The following is a 21,041-nucleotide window of genomic DNA, read 5'->3' as shown; positions in this document are numbered from 1 at the left end:
TGCAGGTACATGGTGAGTGCTGAAGAAAGGTCTGGAGACTGCGTCATTAATGAGGCCACCCAATCTGGTCCTGCCTGCTCTCCTGTGTTCAGTGTGTGGAGATGGCATCTCTGGTGCCCTGGGCACCTGGCATCCAGCAGCTTGAGTTCCCTCTGGTCTCCTCAGTGCTAACCAGGCCCTAGTAGATAGAAATATTCATCCTCATCACACGGAAACTGTGATTCACTGGCCCACGCCTGGCACAGCTCATGGAACTAGACCTTTCACTCTCCAACTCATTCATTCCACCAATGACTATTCTCACTATTCCTGCCTGCTATGTCCCAGGCACTGTTCTGAGTCCTGGGACTAGAAAGGTGACTAGAATCATGTTACAGTCTCCAGGAAGTCAGCGTACCAATAAATATAAAATCTATTTAAATCATGTAAGCATACTGGAAACAGTGAACAGGGGAAGCTAACCTAGTAAAGAAGGTCAGCAAAGGCTTGAGCCTTACAAGATGGATAGAATGGAGTTAACTCAGCAAAGAGGAGAAAGAGTAGGATTCCAGGTGCAGGAAACAGCAGCCCTGCTCCTCCAATGCTTGCAGAATGGAAGAAGGAGACGGGGGTGGAGGGATAGGGGTGGGAGGTGTGTGGGGGGTGTGGACAACGTGCTAAGCATCTTCAGATCATTCAGCACATACTTCAAGCCTAACAGATACAGCTATACAGGACCAGGGGAGGAGGCAGGAGAAGCGCTCCTGCCCAACCGTAAGAGGGATGCCTTCCTTGAATTTTACCACACAGGTGCCTTATGCCAACCCAGGCCCTGCAGCCCCACCATCACTTGTCATTTGTTTTCTTATCTCTGGCTGAGCCAGCGGTGTGGGACCACCTGCCCTGTGCTGCAGCAAGCTCTCTCAGAGCACAGCCCTGAGCCGCCATCTCAGAAGACTTGCCACAGCCAATTAGGCCCCTGGGCAGTCTGTGCGGCCCAGCCACCGTAGCTGCATCGGCCTGCAGCCTCCCTGCAGGACTGCGCACAAAGCCCAGGGGGCTGCTGAGGATAACAGGAGGTCAGGAATTGGTGGAATGTGATGGGATGTGCTGAAGGATTCACATTCTCCAGCCAAGTCCAAGATAGCAGAAAGAATTTATAGACCAAGACCCGGAATATAAGCAGAGAGATAAACAGGGCTATTTTAAATTGCTGCCCAAGAAGTACTTTTGTGCTATGCATAGATACCAACAGAAAAAGAGAAAGAAAAGCAAGTGCCTCAGCTCAGATAAAAAAAAATATTTTAACGCCCTAACCGGTTTGGCTCAGTGGATAGAGCATTGGCCTGCGGACTGAAGGGTTGGGTTCAAGGTTCTATTCTGGCCAAGGGCATGTACCTTGGTTGTGGGCACATCCTCAGTAGGGGTTGTGCAGGAGGCGGCTGATTGATGTTTCTCTCTCATCGATGTTTCTAACTCTCTATCCCTCTCCCTTCTCTGTACAAAATCAATAAAATATATTTAAAAATATTTTAACTATATTTACATGCCAATTTCAAAAGACTTAGTAGCACTTAAGTCAAAGAAATTCCTTTTAATTATTTGCTATAATTCACTATTGTGCTTAGTTCTATCACTTTCCTTCCTTCTTTACTAATAAACACAAGTAACAACTAACTGAATTTTGCTAACATCATATCTCTGAAAGTATGACTGAGAGCCTCATCTTTTACCTAAGCAGCTGCATTAAAGTCCACAAGAGAACTTTGTTTTAAAATTCAGTGCTAGCGAGTTTTATTTCCTTTTCAGTAATAAAAGTTATACTCACTAAGTTTCCCCTTTTACCATGGCGACTAGGAAACTCAGTCATGGTTAAGTTTCAACTGGTGCAACTATTTGGCCCTTATCTTGTAATTACCATTTCCTTTGTTTGATCCTGCTTTTCTATTTTCCATTTGTACATATGACTTCTTTGCGCATACTTTTGCTGTAAATTGTTGTGCATGTTTTGGGAAAAGAGAGTACCAAAAAACAACAACAAAAAACCCAAACCAGCTCTATTATCTGTCTTTGGACCGAGCTTCTCGAACTAAAAATTACTAAATAGCCCTGACCTTGGTCATTGCTTTAACAGCCTTGGCCTCGCTAACATGACAGAGAGACATTGCCTTAGCACCTCTAGCCTCCACAGGAAATGAATTGAGTGCATAGTGTATTATTCCACTATTGCTACATTCAAAAATGCTTGACCACTAAAACAGCAAATGTGTTATCTCACACAGTTTCTGTGAGTCCGGAATGTGGGAGCAGCTGGAGGCTTTGGGTTAGAGTCTCTTATGAGAGTTCTGCCAGATGTTGCCCGGGCTGCAATCATCTGAAGGCTTGAGTGGGGCCAGAGGGTCGGCTTCTATGGAGGCTTCCCCAGCCCCTGAACCCCAGCACCAGCAAGTGATTGCAGAGAGAGCGAGGGCTAAGCCACAGTGCCTTTTATGATCTAGTCTCAGGAGCCACACAGCATCACTTCCACCACATTCACTTATTCATTAGAAGTGAGTCACCAAGTACAGACCACAGACAAGGGGAGGAGAAATGAACTCCACCTTTTGATGGGAGGGATCTCAAAATAAGTTTTAAGTTCATATAGCCAAGGCACAGTTTGGTTGTCAACATGCCTTTACCTAGATGCAAACTGGGACAGAAAAAAAAAGATGAGAAAGAAAATGCTTTTCCTCAACTGATAGCTGCAGGCAAGCAACTGGCAGCTGCATGGCTTCATGGAGTTCAAACACAGGCCTATGCGGGAGAGAGAACAGAACCCCAAAGAGAGTAGGAATGAGAGAGGGAAGGATAAACATTTCAAAAGAAAAGAGGGATTTTGCTTCTAGCCGATCTTCAAAGTCAGCCCCACTTGAGACCAGAATGAAAGACTAAAACCAAGGTGGCAAGGTCTAATGTAGCTACATATTACTCTGATCTTTGGTCAAGCCTTTTAGTTAGACCCCAGGTGAGAAAAAGGAGTGTTGACTCAGAAAGCAAGTTTGGAGAGAAGAGCTGAATTCATCTCTGGAGGTGATGAGGGGTGCTGGTGAGTGGGAGCGGGGAGGTGTGCATCACAGCCTGAACTGACGTAGATGGATGTCACCAGGAGTCTAGTAACCCCAGTAGGCCTGGGATGGGTGCCTGGTATTCCCCCTGCTGCTCTGGATCCATGTGGCAAAGATACTTGGCTTCCCTTTAATCTAAACATTGACTCCTCATAGTGAAAGAGGCAATGGGGACACAGAGAAGCTCTAATTCATCTTAGCATGCTTACTGTTGATAGTGAACACCCTAGTACAGTGATGGCGAACCTTTTGAGCTCGGCGTGTCAGCCTTTTGAAAAACCCTAACTTAACTCTGGTGCCGTGTCACATATAGAAATTTTTTGATATTTGCAACCATAGTAAAACAAAGACTTACATTTTTGATATTTATTTTATATATTTAAATGCCATTTAACAAAGAAAAATCAACCAAAAAAATGAGTTCGCGTGTCAGAGGTTCGCCATCACTGCCCTAGTACAATGGTTGATTCACGAGATAGCTAGGTTTTTCTTTTCCTCAGATTCATCTTCGCTCTTACAAAATTGCCATAAAATACTCCAATACACACCAACTAAGTAACCAGCTCTGTGAGCTGTGTAACATTCTTGTCATGTGGGAATTAACTAGCCTAAAATATGGGCAAGCCAGATAGTATATTATAGAATAAAGCATGCAGCTTAGAGCTTTTTTTTCTTTATTAAGAAATCCAGGTGCCTAAAGACATTAAATTTGTTCATTCAATAGCATTTAACTGCACATCATCCCCACCCCCTAGCCCACCCTCCACCTGACCATGACCACCTTCTGACCGAGCAGAGGACACTTCCCTGAGCCCCTGAGGCTGAGTTCTGTGCTCTCCCCAAGGCGTCCACAGGAACCCTATGCATAATAAACGCCTCTCAGACCATGTTGTGTTTTTGTTTGTCTGGCAAAGGTTCGGCTTCTACTTCAGTTGTGAGCCCCAAAGGGAGGGACTGAGGCTTATTTGCATTTGTGCTGAGGCTGAGATGGGTGCTGATGGAAGTGCTTTACTTTGGGATGGGATCCCCAGCATAGGGGTGGGCATGGGACGGGAGAAATAGGAAAGGAGGGGAAACCAATGTGTGGTGTGTTCTTCAGCCAGTCACCACCTGGTAAGGGGAGCATGCATGCATGAGCTCCCACCCTCACTGTCAAGAGTTGCAATAAATTCCTCACCCTTCCAGGTCTCATGGGATGTACATCTGTGCAGGGCTCTCTTTTGGGCACCAAACACACTGCCTGAGAAGCCTTCATGCAGCTGAGGTGAGAAACTGATTGCTACAGCAGTGGCTTGTTTAAAAGGTGGACCAAGGATGTGAGGCAAGGCACAAGAGGTGGTCAGAGAATGACCACACAGGAGGAAGGGATGACAATTCAGAAGCCATTGCAGTAATCTAGCTAAAGGTGATAGGGATGTGAATCTATATCATGACTGTGGGACAGGGAGAAGAGAGCTGACAGAGAGCCACTCGGGAGACAGTACTGGTAGAACTTGGACAGTAGATGTGGTGAAGAGAGACAAGGGTAACAAGACAGGATGCCTCCCGGGGTTCTGACCTGGCTGCCTGGGCAGAGGGTAAAATAGGAGCAGTGGTGGAGGAGGAGGAGGACGGGAATTGAGATGCCTGGTGGGGATTGCAACAGTCATGGAGGGGATTGTTGCAAAATACATGGAGGAAATTGGAAGCAGTTGGAGACTAAAGTTTAGGAAAGGAAAAGTGCCAAAGAGGGCCCAGCTGAAGTGAGTGAATTATATTTTATATTAGTCCCGAGCTGCATGACATTGACAGTTTCTGCAGAGTGGATATGGGAGCAAGTAATGTTGACAACTGATCTGATCCAAGCCTGGGATTTAATGGATGGATCTAGAAGGACAGGGAACAAAAGAATTGGAGACATGCTGAGAGCATGAAAAACACTAGACCATATATTACATTTTATGATGGGCTCTGGATGATTTTTGGAATCTTTTCATATGCCCCAGATTCTTAAATTAATACATGTAATATGATGATCGCTCCTGAAAAAGAAAAGTAGTGTATCCTGATGTTGATGCTATTGAGTATTTATGGCCCCAAAACATTTTTTTTAAATGGCATTGCCCAGAAGTTCCTAGCAGGCGTCAAAGGCAGCTGAAATGAGTTCCTGGGTGACTTCCTCAGAAGGGCAGAGGTAATGAAAGTTTACAAGGCATAGCCTGATTGGGCTTCCCACTGTTGGCACTTAGCTGTCCCGGGAGTGAGGGATCTATAAAAGCCAAAGAGCTTTCAGCAGTCACTTCCCTACTCAAGACTATTAGCGTGTGCTTGCTCAACATCTGTGTCTTATTTTTTATTTCCTGAGTTTCTCCCCTCTCTCTTCCCCTTCTCCTACTCTTCTCCATCCCCGACTCTCTCCAGTTGATGAGGAAATATTTGAATCCACCCCAGCATGTCCCTGTAGGTTATTCCCTTGAGTGCCACGCTGGGTTTGCAAGGACTGCAATGACGCTGAAGGGAGCTGGGGCGCTGGGGCAAGCCAGCCTCCAGGCTGGTCCTCTCTACCCTTACTTACGAGGTGTATGCATTCCCTTTTGGGTAGGAAGCCACTGCTGTCCTTCTGTGTGCAGTGGCACAGGTGGGGGACAGGACCTTAACTCACCTCTGCAGGAAGTTCCAGGGTGTTTGTTGTCCTTTGGTTCTTTACTTAAGGCCTTCTCTAGTTTTGCAAACATTATTCCGCCTAGAATGAGTTTTCAAACCCTTGGCATTTGCTTTAAAGGTAAGTCTGCTTTGAAGCCTGGTGGAAATTTCAATCATATTCCTATTCATAGTCAAGGAGTGAGTGGGAACTAAAAATATCAGCGTTTTGGAATGTTTTCTTCTGAAGCCCTGAACAGAAACAAGCAAGTGCTTCAGGGAGGCAGCCCAGCGCCCACCCCATCGCCGGCACTCTGCCTCGGCGTCAGCCCCCGCTCCAGGAGCCCCGAGCTCTCCTGCCAAAGCACCCACAAGTCTCCAAGGCCATTTTTCTAAACATGTAAAATGAAATTTCGTAAATATATTACAAATGTAGCAGGCAAGACAACTTGGCTTTAGAAGAACCACGGAGCAGTCAGGATGTTGGGAGTATTAAAAGCCAAATTAGCTGACAAGGATCATCTCCACTCCACGTGCAGCTGACAGCAAGCAGTTCTGAAAGTCATTAGCAAGCCGTTGTGGTCAGGGAGCTCCGTGCTACTCTCACGGCCACGTTCATTATTCGTCTGGTCTGCCCGTGCCCTTGCTGGGCAGTCAGAGTCTCTAGGCCTGAACGAGCCAAGTGAACATGGGGCTGGGAAATACCGGAAAGGCAATGCCAGCATAGACACTGATTTACCATTGATGGCTTATTCTTGTAAGTCAGTCTTTCTAGAAGAGGATAAGTCCCTTCAAAACAAAACAAAAAAACCTCCAGAACCTGTCAACTTTTTTTTTTTTAACCAGATCAGTCTTTGGGAATTAGATGTAAATAAAGACAAGATGACTCGCTCTGCAGCGCCTCATTAAAATAAAGATACCTTAAGGAGGTCAGAAGTTTGGACGTTAAGAGGTTAGATACAAATTATTCTTCCATTTCTGGAGCGTTGATCTTCCAAAGTCAGAGACATCTGGCGAAGTTCTCTATTTCTTGCCCCGCAGGGTCAGGTTGCCCCTTGGCAATATGAGCACTTTCTGATTGACAGGCTGAGTTAACGGTCTGTAGCCAAGGTGATAACCATTTGGTAGGACCATATCAACCCTAATGATTAAAGTAATTAACAGAAAGCTTAATTAACTAATTTAGCCATCCAAGAGTAGAGAAACTGCTAAAGGTCACCCAGGGACTGGTCAGCCCTCTGCTGTTTTATCTTAGGATAAGGGCAAAGCAAGACAATATTTACCCATGAAAGAGAACAAAAGGGAAAATTACACAAGATCAGAGGCCCGATGGTAACGCCCGTTCTGAGTGCTCTGCCGCGACCAGAAGACAAGTGATAATGATAACAATTTCCGTAAATTGCATGAGATAATGCTTGTCATAGCGATACAAGCACTGAGCCATTGTTTCCTTCCTATGAATTTATCTAGTCCTTTCATTTAAAATCTGAGGGGAAGAAACTCATCCACGTGAAAATAAGTCGCTTCTTGGATAAATTGCCTAAGAGTTTTTGCCAACACAGAAGACGTGGTGTCTGGTGAAAGATAAGTAGCTGATGATAATAGCAGGCACTCAAGAAATGTTAATTCCCCATTCACCCTTCCTATCTACCCATCCCCACCTTGGCCTGTGTTTATGATTAGATTCATCCTTATTTTCTGACAAGAATAAAATAATGTGATACCACCTATAGCTTACTGCCTATTCAACATTGAGTATATTCATTGAAATCCACAGAGACTGTGGAGCCAAGAACATAGGTTTGAGGGCCAGATTGACAACGATTCCATACCTGGCTCTGCCCCTCACTAGCTATGCAACTCAGGCAAGTGCCTTGGCCCCTCTGGACCAGTGTTGTGTGGAATGAAGGTGATGGCATTAAATGGCCTAACAGTGTCTGGCATTAGTAGGAGCTCCATAAATCATATTATTGTCTTGAGTGTCCTGTTGAAATAACAAAGAACAGGAGGCCCATTTATTCATTAGTTCCTTTATTTAATACATAAATATGAAGCACATTGCATGTTCCAGTTCCTGGGCCTCCGGAGTTGCTGATGATCCCTCTAAGCCAGAGGTAGGGAATGCCTGACCCGAGGGCCATGTAAGGCCCATGAAATCATTTGGTCTGGCCCTGCCAAGGCATTAGGAGTGAGTTAATTCAATGTTTGACCAAATATAGCAGGCTAATTTTTAAGTTGATAATGTTGTATGACCCTCAAATGATTGTTATAAATAACCAAATGGCCCTTATCAGAAAAAAAGGTTCCCCACCCCTGCTCTAGACCAAGGAGAAGGATTTGGGCCATTCCATTCTGCCAGGGATCTGATTCCTTTGAAGCTGCCCTTGGATTACCATAAATTAGTGGTTCTCAAACTTTTTGGTTTTAGGACCCCTTTCTACTCTTACAAATTCTTGAGGACATGTATTTGTTTTCTTGTTTCTGCTATAAAAATAGCCACAAACTTAGTGGTGTAAAACAATGAAATGTTATTACCTTACAGTTTTGAAGGTCTGAAGTCCAAACTCAAGGTGTCAACAGAGCTGGTTCCTTCTGGAGGCTCGGAGGAGAGTCCGTTTCCTTGTTTTTTGGAGCTTCTTGAGGCCACCTGTATTCCCTGACTCATGTCCCTTCCTCACATCACTCTGATCTCTGCTTCCATCATCACATCTCCTATTGTTGCCTCTGATCACCTGCCTTCCTCTTCTAAGGACCCTCATTATCACATCAGCCCCATCCAGATAATCCAGGATAATCTCCCATCTCAAGATCCTTAACTCAATCACATCCATAAAATCCCTTTGCCATATAAAGGGATTCACAGGTTCTGAGGATTAGGATGTAGACAACTTTAGGGAGCCTATCATAGATCTCCATGAGGTTTTGTTTATGTGGATTCTATCTATTAATGTCCCCCATGTTAGAAATATGGAAATTAAAATTGAGAGATTTAAACAGTATTTACTAACTCACTAAAAATAACAACTCATTACAGGTTAACATATATACATACTTTAATGAAAAATAATTTTATTTTCCCAAACAAAACAAAAAAAGGCAGTAAGTAAGAAGAGTTTCATTATATACCACATTTAAAAAGTCTCTTTAATATCCAGATTAATAAAAGACAGCTGGATTCTCATATCTGTTGTGATATTTTTTGGTTGAAGTATATTTTATGGTTATTATTTTTTGTTAATCCTCACCTGAAAATATAAATATCTAGCCTCACACAGATATGTAGTTGAAAAGGAAGGTATATTTTAATAGCTCTTTCATATAATTGTGAATATTCTTCTTTGTTACTACACTAAAACTTAAGGTTAGTTGCACTGTGGAATCGGAAAACATATCCATGAACTTTTTATACTTTATTCTAGTAAAAACATGGTCTACTTTGAATCCACTTTGAATAGCTCTTTTACCCATGCATATGTTATAATATTATAATACTGGTCATTGGAAAATATTGGTTTACTACATTATGCAGATCTTTCTCAGATTGACCAATTTCATGATACAATATTTTAAAATCATAGTCATTAATATCATTATGAAATTTATGAGAAAAATCTTATGGGAAGCTGTCAACAAACTTTCCAAAATTCTAACTTTGCAAATGTTCTCTTTGGCAGCAAATACTATCAGTTGTTTTCCTTGAAGTGACAGGCTCACTTAGTTCATTTTTGAGAAAATATCTGCCTAATACCCAAGTCTGCATAGCCCTAGTTAGTTCTTCTTTCAAATAAAAATGATGATCCATGGGTGGGGTAGGGGGGTGGGGGGGCGGGGAGTGGCTAATTAGCTGCAACTCAAACCGTCACATAAGTGTTTTTCCTTGAGACAATCACCATAATTGGTATGCAACATAAGGGCTTTATGCAAACTTCCCATTTTGTAACGTAGAATATTAAAAAGGCATGTACTCAAGAACTGAGAATTAATTTTATTGTTTTGTCAAGAACATTCTAAAATGGACATGACTTTGCTTTCCTTGTGTGTTTTTTTAAAATATATTTTATTGATATTTTACAGAGAGGAAGGGAGAGGGATAGAGAGTCAGAAGCATCGATGAGAGAGAAACATCAATCAGCTGCCTCCTACACACCTCCCACTGGGGATGTGCCCGCAACCAAGGTACATGCCCTTGACCAGAATCGAACCTGGGACCTTTCAGTCCAAAGGCCGACGCTCTATCCACTTAGCCAAACCGGTCAGGACTCCTTGTGGTTTTTAATGTTTGTTTCTTTTACTTGGCAGTTTGGTACCACTGCCTTGATTGGTGCTAAGGAGTCAGCAGTTTTACTCACTATGGTCTTTACAGCATCGAGGCAAATATCAAAACAAGACAAAGGCAAACATCTTAGTATTAGTATGAAAATAGTGTTGACTTCAACAGGCTTCCTAGAAGGTCTTGTCTATTCTAAGACTACTATCTGGAGCAGCCTCTGTGATATCTAACAGTCAAAAAGGTCCATTCCTACTCCATTCCCTATCTCATAGGGTACTGGCTCCTGTGTACCAGTGGTTCTCAAAGTGGGATCTGCAGGCCCCTGAGCATCCCCAAGACCAGTCAAATAGACATGACCTTGGGGGGATTTTACAAATTAATAGGTCACTCAATAATATGTGTCAATGACACAGATAGTTTCTATTGATTTTGTTTTGTCCTAAAGTCTTTTTACTGTGAAGGAAACTCCAAGATTTGGAACTTGAATTGACTAGAGGGCAGAATATGTTCAGAACCTCCTTGCAGCTACTTCTCAAATAGGAATAACCTGCACAGTCCAATCCATCTTGGAGACATTCTTGTTTGCATCCCCAGAATCACACTGAATCTCATGCCAGAAGGCCTTGCTAACTCTGATTGCTAAGGAGGAAAAAATAGATCACTAAATAGCAGGGAAGGCCAGAATGACTTCTAAAAATAGACACTAATTAGATCCACTTTTTAAAAACAAATGCTTAGTTCCTTGTTTTTCCTTTCAATGTTAACTTATGACATTACTGCCTTTTATTAATCTTCCTACAGGTGTTGGTAACTTGGTAATTTATAAAACACTTTTAGATATGCAATCTCATGTGACTCTCATGATATATCTAAAAGGAATACCCATTTTAGAGACTGACAAAAAACAACTGGATGCTCAGGAAAGTTCAGTGACTTACCCACGTACCCTCTATTCGTTTTCTTGGCCCATGTAGCAAACCACCACAAACTTAGCAGCTTAAAAGAGCACACATTTATTACATAAAAGTTTTATGTGTACCAGGAGTCCAGGCACAAGTTGGCTGGGTTCTCTGCTCTAAATCAAGGTGTTGGCAAAAGCTGCAATCTCATGTAAGGCTCGGGGTTCTCTACTAAGCTCACATGGTTGCTAGAAGAATTCAGTTCCTTGTCATTGTAGGGCTGAGGGTCCTGTTTTCTTGCTGGCTAGTAATCAGAGTCAGTCTCAGCTCTTAGAAGCCTTCCCTGGGTTCTAGTCACATGGCCCTCTCACAATATGGCAGCTTACTTCTTCATACCCAGCAGGAGAATCTCTCTCCTGTTGGATGTGATGAAGTCTTATATAACATAATACAATGTAATGAGATGGTTATCCCAGCACCCTTGCCATTTAATATAAACTTTTCAAGGGAACCACTATTCCATCACCACATTCACAGGTCCCTTGAGTGTTTGGACACCAGAGGTGGGAGTCTTGGGGGCCACCTTAGAGTTCTGCCCTCCACACACCCACCCACAGATCTGTTATAAGGATCAGAATTCAGATCTAGGTGATCCAAGAGTTTTCCATGTGAACTGAAGAGATGGGTTATCAGCGGCCTTAAGCTCCTATGCACTCATCCTTTATCAGGTCCATTTCCCTTTAGAGGTCCTCTTCAAAGTCATGAGTCCCCTTCCCCCCATAGAGCACATGGTTGACATTCAGCAAGACTGAGGTTAGACAACTTGACATTGGTTGGGACCAGCCAGTCTGATGTATGTCAGGAAGGTATCCTGAGCCCCAGAAAACAGTACCCCTGATAGTGACACTCTCCCTGGGTGGTTGACAGGATCTTTTCACCCTGTCCACGGATAAATACAGGCCTATTTGTGGCTGCAATGCCCTTTGTGGAAGCTGGCATCCCTTGCTTCTTCACTTTGCAGTCTTCCCAATGACTCTGTTCAGAACAAAGCACTGTCCCCCACACCCTTTTCTAATCATAGTTTGTTTAGAGGTTCTTTTTCCACATCCAGCAATTCTCAGTCATGGCCCCACCACCTGGGACTGTCCTCCTGGGAAGGTCATCACTAACTGTTCAGCAATATGTGTTCTCTCCTTATGGGCACAGAGAGAAGTCCTATTTCCAAGCCTGCCTTATGGCTAGGAGTGGCCACATGGTTCGGTTTTCTCCAGTTGAATGTTAGCAGAAATGACGTGGGCCACTTCTGCCTTGGCCCTGAAAAGTCTCCACATGTGCTCATCTGTGCTCTTTCCCCTTAATTTGGCTAGTTGTAGATGATAATGAGGTCTTCAGACATGAAGAATCCACATATTAAAAGGAGCTCATGGATGGGAGGAAAGCTGCTCCCTCACTTAGAGCACACTCTCAGAACACTTATGCGAGAAAGACAATCTTCTATGGCCTTGGATGTTTTCTATTCAGGTCTATTTGTTACCATAGCCTAACCTACTCTAATACCTTCTCTTCAGCTTCCACTGCTTCTATGCCAGTGCTCACCACAGAGTAAGCAATTGGCCAAAGAAAGGATAAGTGAATATTGATACCAGTTCAGAATCCTACAATATTCCATTCATTTTCTTCTTGCAACCCAACATGATTTCATCATAGCAAACAATGAATGCTCTAAAACCTTTAGTGTTGGTATTTAATGTTCTGGGTATTGATCATAGGTAACTTTGATCAATATTGAGTTCCTTTTTAAAAATATATATATATATTATTGATTTTTTTACAGAGAGGAAGGGAGAGGGATAGAGAGTTAGAAACATCGATGAGAGAGAAACATTGATCAGCTGCCTCCTGCACACCTCCTATTGGGGATGTGCCCGCAACCAAGGTACATGCCCTTGACCAGAATCGAACCTGGGACCTTTCAGTCCAAAGGCCGATGCTCTATCCACTGAGCCAAACTGGTTAGGGCAATATTGAGTTTCTTGACCAATTTCTTGACCATGCTGCCCACCAAGAATCTTGGTTTCTACTTGTACTCTTCTAGTTTATAATTAACAGCTTTAATTTCTCAAGTGCCTAACATAGGCCAGGTTGAAAGATAAATGATAAATAGATATCTGACACACACACACATACATGTGCATGAAAATATGTATATTTTTTATTTGTGCATGGTGGAGGGATTACATATTGTTTTTATTTCATTTCATATCTTAATACTTTTCTGTCATATATGTGTATTAATATGACCAAAGAACCTGCAATGTTGGTAATGCTATCATTATATTATGCCCATGATATCGATTAAAACTGAGACTCAGAAGTTAAGGAACTTATGCAGAGTTGAAGTTGATAAGTGGCAAAGCCAGTTTCAAACAAACCATGTGCTCTTTCACCTGTCCATATAGATGTCCTGTCTATTGCTGTCCCCAATTCAGGGTTTCCCTGCCCCAGAACCATCTGCCTTCTTAACCAGGGAGAGTAGAGTCACTGCTAGCCCATATGGCATCTTTGTATGAATTAGAACCATGCACACCTTCATCAAAGGACTTTGTAGCTATCTGCCAGAAATTTCTTGCAAGAAATATGCAAGTCTTCTATATCTATGACACTCATGATGGTGCTCCCGAGGTTGTTCCGTGTTCAACCTGCACAATGGTGTGGGCCCCCTCTGTGAGGGACAGCAAATTGTCATGGAGAACTGATCCAAAATTTAATGATTGGTCCATAGTGCTCATCTTGAGGCCCAGAGGACTCTTGTTGTTTTGAGAGTTTGGTGATTCTGTGTCTTCCTGTTCTGAGCAAAACCTGCCTTGTTTCTCTTGGCTTCCATTCCTTTGACCATAAACTCTTAAGTCCTCAAGAGCAAGCTATCCAGACCATGTAGCTCATTTTAGTTCTCCCAGAAATGCTGTTGTTGCCTACATTAGTTGCCTACAAACTAACAGTGTTTCTCGATGTTTCCTTTGTTGGATGTGAATTTTTCTGCTTTAGGGAGGGAATTACTTCAGAGCAGAATGAATTAGTGAAGTTAACTTTAGGTCATTTGGAAGGCATTTGGGATCTGACATCTTATCATAGCGAGGTTACATAGTCTCGCTAAGCCTCAGTTTTCTCATCTGTATAGTGGGAAAAGTAACGCTACCTAATTCGTAGTGTTGTTGAAAGAACCTAGTGAGAAAATTAATGTCAAACTTTTACTAAATGCCTGGCATTGAGCAAGTCCTCAGGAAATAATGATGATTATCATTCATATAATGGTTATATAAAACTAATATTATGCCTTCCTTTCCCAGGCTGGCAAGACATTTCTCCTTCAATCTTGTTCTATTTAGAAAAGTTTTCCCCAAAGTTCATCATGTAACACCTTGAAAGAAATTCTGCAGGAATGAAAACCGTAGAGAAGCATTAATTCAGTTGCATAAATGCGTGTGCACTCTCACTCTGCCTGGCACGTCTGTGTCCTCCAGCACCGCTGCCGTGGGTTGTGGCAGTAATTTTAACAGGACTCTGTCTTCTGAGCCTAAGAGATAAAGGAGAAATGCCTAGTCTAGTGAAACTACCATGGGGACAGGGAGTTTAGATAAAGACTCTTATGATTAAATGGTGCGGGTCCCCTTGGCCCTGGCATCCAATGTTTCCTACCTGTCCACTCCTACACTTCCGCTGTCAGACCTAGGTCTAGACCTGGGGCTGTGCACCCAAAAGAGAAAGAGAACCCAGAGTCTGGATTCGGCCAGGGAAAGGGGAGATTGGCTTTGGAGTTGACGGCACTCCACTTCCATCCCATTTACAGGGAAACCAATGCTCAGTAAAGAGAAGAGATACAGGTTGGAATGTTTTTGAATTGAATTTAAAGTCCAATATGATGCGAATCCTATATAATAAAAGGCTAATATGCAAATTGACTAAGCGGCCAAACGACCAGTCGCTATGACGTGCACTGACCACCAGGGGGCAGATGCTCAATGCAGGAGCTGCCCCCTCGTGGTCAGTGTGCTACCACAGGGGGGAGCGCCTCTCAGCTAGAAGCTGGGCTCACAGCTGGTGGAGCGCAGCAGTGATAGCAGGAGTCTCTCCCACCTCTGCGGCAGTGCAGGCCTAAAGCCGTCAGTCAGACATCCCTGAGGGCTCCCAGACTGTGAGAGGGTGCAGGCCGGGCTGAGAGACACCCCCCTCCCCCCCCCGCCGAGTGCACAAATTTCATGCACTAGGCCTCTAGTGTAGTTATAAAAATGACTACTTGTTTAGGCAGAACAGATATGCAGGAGAGAAAAAAAATGGGAGGGTGAAGGTAGAGGAATAAAGGACACATTCTACAACTGAGTAACAATGAGCTTTGAAAGGTGTAGGGCTGCCCCATGTGGTTGGGCAGGATGTGTGGTGTGCATGGCTATCCTGAATGAGTCTGAAGTCTCCTCCTTTTTGACACATGGCAAGGACTGAATTGAATTGTCCTTGAGTTTAGTGCCCTCTCCCTGGCTGCTCTGATCTGATTGTTGAGATCCCTGTGAGGCCCCACAGGGCTGGAGGTCTGTTTTTGAGGATTGCTCTAAGTATTAGGCAGCACAAGGGACCATCATGGTAGCTTTGTTTTTTTGAATCCGATTATCCTATTAGCAACTTGTCACTGTGGGCGTTGCTGGCTATGTGCTATAGAAGGCAGAGGATTACCAGTTAGGTGCTCTTGGTGAAGTAGAGCCCACCAGCTCATTTTTTCTTTTTTTAAAATTATTGTTGAGGGTATTACATATGTCCCCCATCCCCTTTTGCCCACCTCCGCCTGGCTCCCACCCACCCCAGACCTTCACTGCACTGTTGTCTACATACTTCCCCCTCCTGATAGAGGCGGTGGGATGGGCTGACTTTTATCTGAATAGTAGATGAAACACAGTCCAGAGTCAGAAACTGAGAGACATGTGTTGTGTGTTCATGAAAACTCAGGGCTGGAGCCAAATAAATGACCAATATGACAAAGGATGATTCTCCCTCTATTTTCCAGGGAACCCACCCTTCTCTATAGAGGAAGTGGGGTTGGAAATGCTATATCTGCTGCCTGTCCGCAATGGCTGTGCCCTTAGCCAACAGCAGACAAAATGGCGGCAAATGGGACCAGCAACCTCCATGCCACTGCTGCTGATGGCCTTTGAGAGAGCGCTGGGGGTCTTCCTTTCTTTGAGGCTCTGTATGGGACAACAGAGGGAAAACATCTTATGGCGCCAGAATAGGTGAAATGTTGCATGCTACTTTCATATATTATATCCTATCCCATTTATATATCCATGTGATGGTATCAGGTTTAATGGGCATATGATGTGATCTGATTTTTTTCCCCAATTTTGTTTTATTGCTTTAAGTATTTCCAAGAGTATTACATATGTCTCCTTTTTTTCCCCCTTAACCTTCCCCCGGCCTCCCCTACCCTCCAGTGTCTTGTGTCCATTGGTTATGCTTATATGCATGCATACAAGTCCTTCGGTTGATCTCTTACTCCCGCACCCCCCAACCCTCTCCGGCCTTCCTGCTGTAGTTTGACAGTCTGTTCGATGCTGCTCTGCCTCTGTATCTATTTTTGTTCATAAGTTTATAATAGTCTTTATTATCCATAAATGAGTGAGATCATGTGGTATTTTTCTTTCATTGACTGGCTTATTTCACTTAGCATAATGCTCTCCAGTTCCATCCATGCTGTTGCAAATGGTAAGAATTCCTTCTTTTTTTACAGCAGCATAGTATTCCATTGTGTAGATGTACCACAGTTTTCTAATCCATTCATCTGCTGATGGGCACTTAGGCTGTTTCCAAATCTTAGCTATGGTAAATTGTGCTGCTATGAACATAGGGATGCATATATCCTTTCTGATTGATGTTTCTGGTTTCTTGGGATATATTCCTAGAAGTGGGATCACTGGGTCAAATGGGAGTTCCATTTTTAACGTTTTGAGGAAACTCCATACTGTCTTCCATAGTGGCTGCACCAGTCTGCATTCCCACCAGCAGTGCACGAGTGTTCCTTTTTCTCAGCATCCTCTCCAGCACTTGTCGTTTGTTGATTTGTTGATGATAGCCATTCTGACAGGTGTGAGATGGTACCTCATTGTTGTTTTGATTTGCATCTCTCAGATGATTAGTGACTTTGAGTATGTTTTCATATGTCTCTTGGCTTTCTGAATGTCCTCTTTTGAAAAGTGTCTACTTAGGTCCTTTGCCCATTTTTTTGATTGGATTGTTTATCTTCCTTTTGTTAAGTTGTATGAGTTCCCTATAAATGTTGGAGATGAAACCCTTATCAGTGATAACATTGGCAAATATGTTCTCCCATGCAGTGGGCTTTTTTGTTGTTTTGTTGATGGTTTCTTTTGCTGTGCAAAAGCTTTTTATTTTGATGTAGTCCCATTTGTTTATTTTCTCTTTAGTTTCCAATGCCCTAGGAGCTGTATCGGTGAAGAAATTGCTTTGGCATATGTCTGAGATTTTGTTGCCTTTGGATTCCTGTAGTATTTTTATGGTTTCCCGTCTTACAATAAATGGTGTTGGGAAAATTGGACAGATACATGCAAAAAAATGAAACTAGACCACCAACTTACACCATACACAAAAATAAACTCAAAAAGGATAAAGATCTGATTTTTTTTAATTATTGATTTTAGAGATAGAGGAAAGGAAAGATGGAGAGAGAAACATTGATTTGTTGTTCCACTAATTCATGCACTTATTGGTTGATTCTTGTATGTGGCCTGACCAGAAACTGAACCTGCAACCTTGGTGTATAGAGACGATGCTCTAACCAACTGGGCTGCCCAGCCAGGGCTGGTATGATCTGATTTTTTAAGTGGAGAAAAAATGAGTCATTTGAAGCTTAAATAAACCTCTTAGGAAATTTCAGTCTGTAGGTTTTCTCATTGTGGTTTGGGTTTTCTGCCTCTTTCTTTGGTACTTTGATCTTGATGTTCATGCTAAAATGATGGTATGACTTCTATAAAGAGGTGACAGACAAGAGACTAAGTGCTGATGAGTCAGGTGGAGATTGTTTTGAAAATGGAGTCTGTGCGAGGTCTGATGATGGGAGAATGAGGTGGAGAGATGTGAAGGGTTAACAGCACAGAAGAGAGTTTGGGGCTTGATGATGGGGTGATGAAAATAAGAATGGCTTCCCCCTGAAGTGGGGAGTGGAAAAGGGAGGTTGCTCGGTAACCTTGGAGGGTGGAGGGGAGAGATCTGGAGGGAGGAGCGCTTTCAGAAGTGCTGCTGGGTGCCGTGGGTGGCTCTCTGTGGCCGGAACAAACAGACCTGAGAGGTTGGTCACACCTAGTTGGCAGCCGGCTGTTCACCCTGAGCTGCTTCCTGTAGCAGGAAACACTCAGGAAGAGTCTAGGGCACAGTGCCCAGGAGGAGTGTGGCAAACAATCTGAGTGCAAACTAAAAATGAAAGCTGTTTATTCTACAGTGTTGTGCCCTGGAGGAGATAATGGCATAGCCGTTGGCACCAAGAGTTGTGGTTGAAAGATACATTCACTGAGTGCCAACTCAGTACCAGGCACTGAGTTACTTGCTGGGGAAAAACAAAAGTGAACCAGACATGATCCCTGTCCATATGAAGCTCCCTATCTCAGGAGCAGAAAGGCCTAACGCCATGTGCATTGCTGATTAGCTTGCTTTGTAGATCTAAAACAAAGCCCAGTAGTTGAGAGTGTGGACTCTAGAGCCAGAGCTGGAATCTGGGTTTGTATCACACTAACTGTGTGCCCTCGCAGAAGTTACTTAACCTCTCCTCTGTAAAAACACAAATGATGAGAGTACTGTGTCATAGGTTGCTATGAGAACTGAATGTATGCTGGTTGTAAAGTGCTGAGGATAATGTCTACAAAACCGTAAGATGCGTGTGCCTTTCGATACACACACGCCTTTATAAAGGTGACAGCCAGCTAGGGCACACCTGCGGTGCTGGCTCCCGACCACTTCTCAACTATTCCATTAGGTGGTTCCTTGACGATCCTACTGAATGTTGCACACTGTTGTAAGACACCTTCTCTGGGCAAAGGAAGTGGTATCTTTCAAACTCAGATCCCCAGCCCAAGGTGGAACTGAGCCTGAAAAGCTTGGCCATCAGTGCGCTCAGCAATCCCTTGTGTTAACTTCTCATCACCTGGAATGAGGAAGAGCACATGCCAATTACAGTGCATTTCCTTTGCCATCCACACAGTTCCCCTCCAGCTCACCTGTCTGCATGGATCCATTTCACATCCTCTTCCATCTGCAAAACCTCTAGCTGTACTACCTGGCTAGACTGCTCCCAGCTTACCCTAGACATTCCCTCATGTGTCCCCAAAGGCACACACTGGAAGCCATTTCCAGCCTTCCTGGCCAGGTATGCATGTTGCCTGTTGAACAAAAATAAGTTTAGATCCACAGGCCATCACAGGATGTTCTTTATTGTCCCTAGCCCTGTCCCCTGAAAGGGCACCCATAACACTTGGCTGGAAAAACTCAGAGCCAGCCAACTGCCACAGATAGATACAACACCAGAATGTCACCTATACAGCAGGCAGTGAAGTTATGGCACAAAATACTTTGCAGGAGAAAGAGAAGGGGGAAAATGAATGGACCTTGAGAATATCATGCACAGCAAAATCAGTCAGAAAAAGCTAAGAACCATGTGATTTCATATATCTCATATGTGAGATATAAGATTGACACTCATAGACACAGACAACAGTACGGTGGTTACCAGACAGAAGTGGGGTGGACGGGTAGTAAAGGCTAATGGGGGCCAAATACCTGGTGATTGAAGATGATTTGACCTTGGGTGGTGGGCACACAATACAATATACAAATCATGTATCATAGAAATATAGACTTGAAACCTGTAAAATCTTATTAATTAGTGCCATCCTAATACATTTAATTTAAAAAATTTAAGATAGTAAAAGAGGAAGAGGGCAAGTCCTGAAAACCCACTTCTCTGGGCCTGAGCTGCCACACCATCCCCAGTTCTGCCCCATAACCCTCAGGGGCCACACTCCAGTGTCCACATCACTCAGGACCACGCAGGCCAAGGTAGCTCACTCCACTCTCAGAATGAGAGAAAATCTTCAGACTACGGAAAGCCCCATTTTTCTGCCCCAGAGGAGCTGTTTTGGTCAATACACATAAAGGCTGAGATTCAGAGTTCCCTCACTCTGTTAACACGCCTGAAGGCTTTTGGCTGGGGATGTGCAGAAATCTCTCCTTAAATGCTTTCCTCCCGTGGTCAACCATAATTTTTGTGCTTAAGCACCAGGGCCTCTTTGGGGAGATCGTGAAATGCTACAGTCTCTCTGGGTGCACAGACTCTCTTTAGGGCTCATGTGGTCTGCCGGCCTTCTCCATCCTCTCCCATCTGTTAGGTTGGCCTGGGGCCCACTTACAAGTTGGTTTGACCCTTGACCTCAGGCACAGATCCAAAGCCACATGGGGCTTAGATGGCCGGTCTGAGTAATGCCGGAGGTGCCATCTGCCATCTTCTGTGTCAGTCCTAAAACATTGGCACCATATTTTAATCACAGCTGGTAACTATTATTTGCCAAATAATGAAAGATACCTGAACAGTAAGTCAAAAGAGGCACATGAGTCAGGGGCAACTTTAAATATTAACCAGAAATTTTGAAGCCACAGGGGGATGAATCTCCTGGGAAAATACAAATGGCAACAACAAAATAATAATATGTAAAATTAGAAAACTGCTTAAGAATAAAGAATTTCCAAGACACTTATAAACAGCCAGAAAGATCCCTATACCTTGGGGAATAACTCTGCAAAGGGTTTGTCAAAAAATAAAAACTCCTGAAAAGGTGCTTGAAATCTTCATGGATGATTTGCATTGAGGCCAACAAGTCCCAACTCTTCTCATCTCAGAATATGCCCAGGTTCCTCCTAGAAAAATATGAAATGCCAATATTTCAAACAATAGTTGGAGGTCATAGAAGAAAATAATACCACTGCCTACCCAGTTCCTGGAGGGAGAGGATTGAAAGACATTTCTCTGCTCCAAAGGCCATTGGGCAGAATTGGAAGCAATTGCTAGAAACACCACTTACAAAACAATCCCTAAACTGGTATTTATTGAATGAGTTTATTGGA

The sequence above is a fragment of the Myotis lucifugus genome, unplaced genomic scaffold (genome assembly GCF_000147115.1).
Source record: "Myotis lucifugus unplaced genomic scaffold, Myoluc2.0 scaffold_1, whole genome shotgun sequence".
In the NCBI taxonomy this organism is placed as follows: domain Eukaryota; kingdom Metazoa; phylum Chordata; class Mammalia; order Chiroptera; family Vespertilionidae; genus Myotis; species Myotis lucifugus.
The sequence above is the reverse complement of the archived record's forward strand: the minus strand, read 5'-3'. Positions refer to the sequence as shown.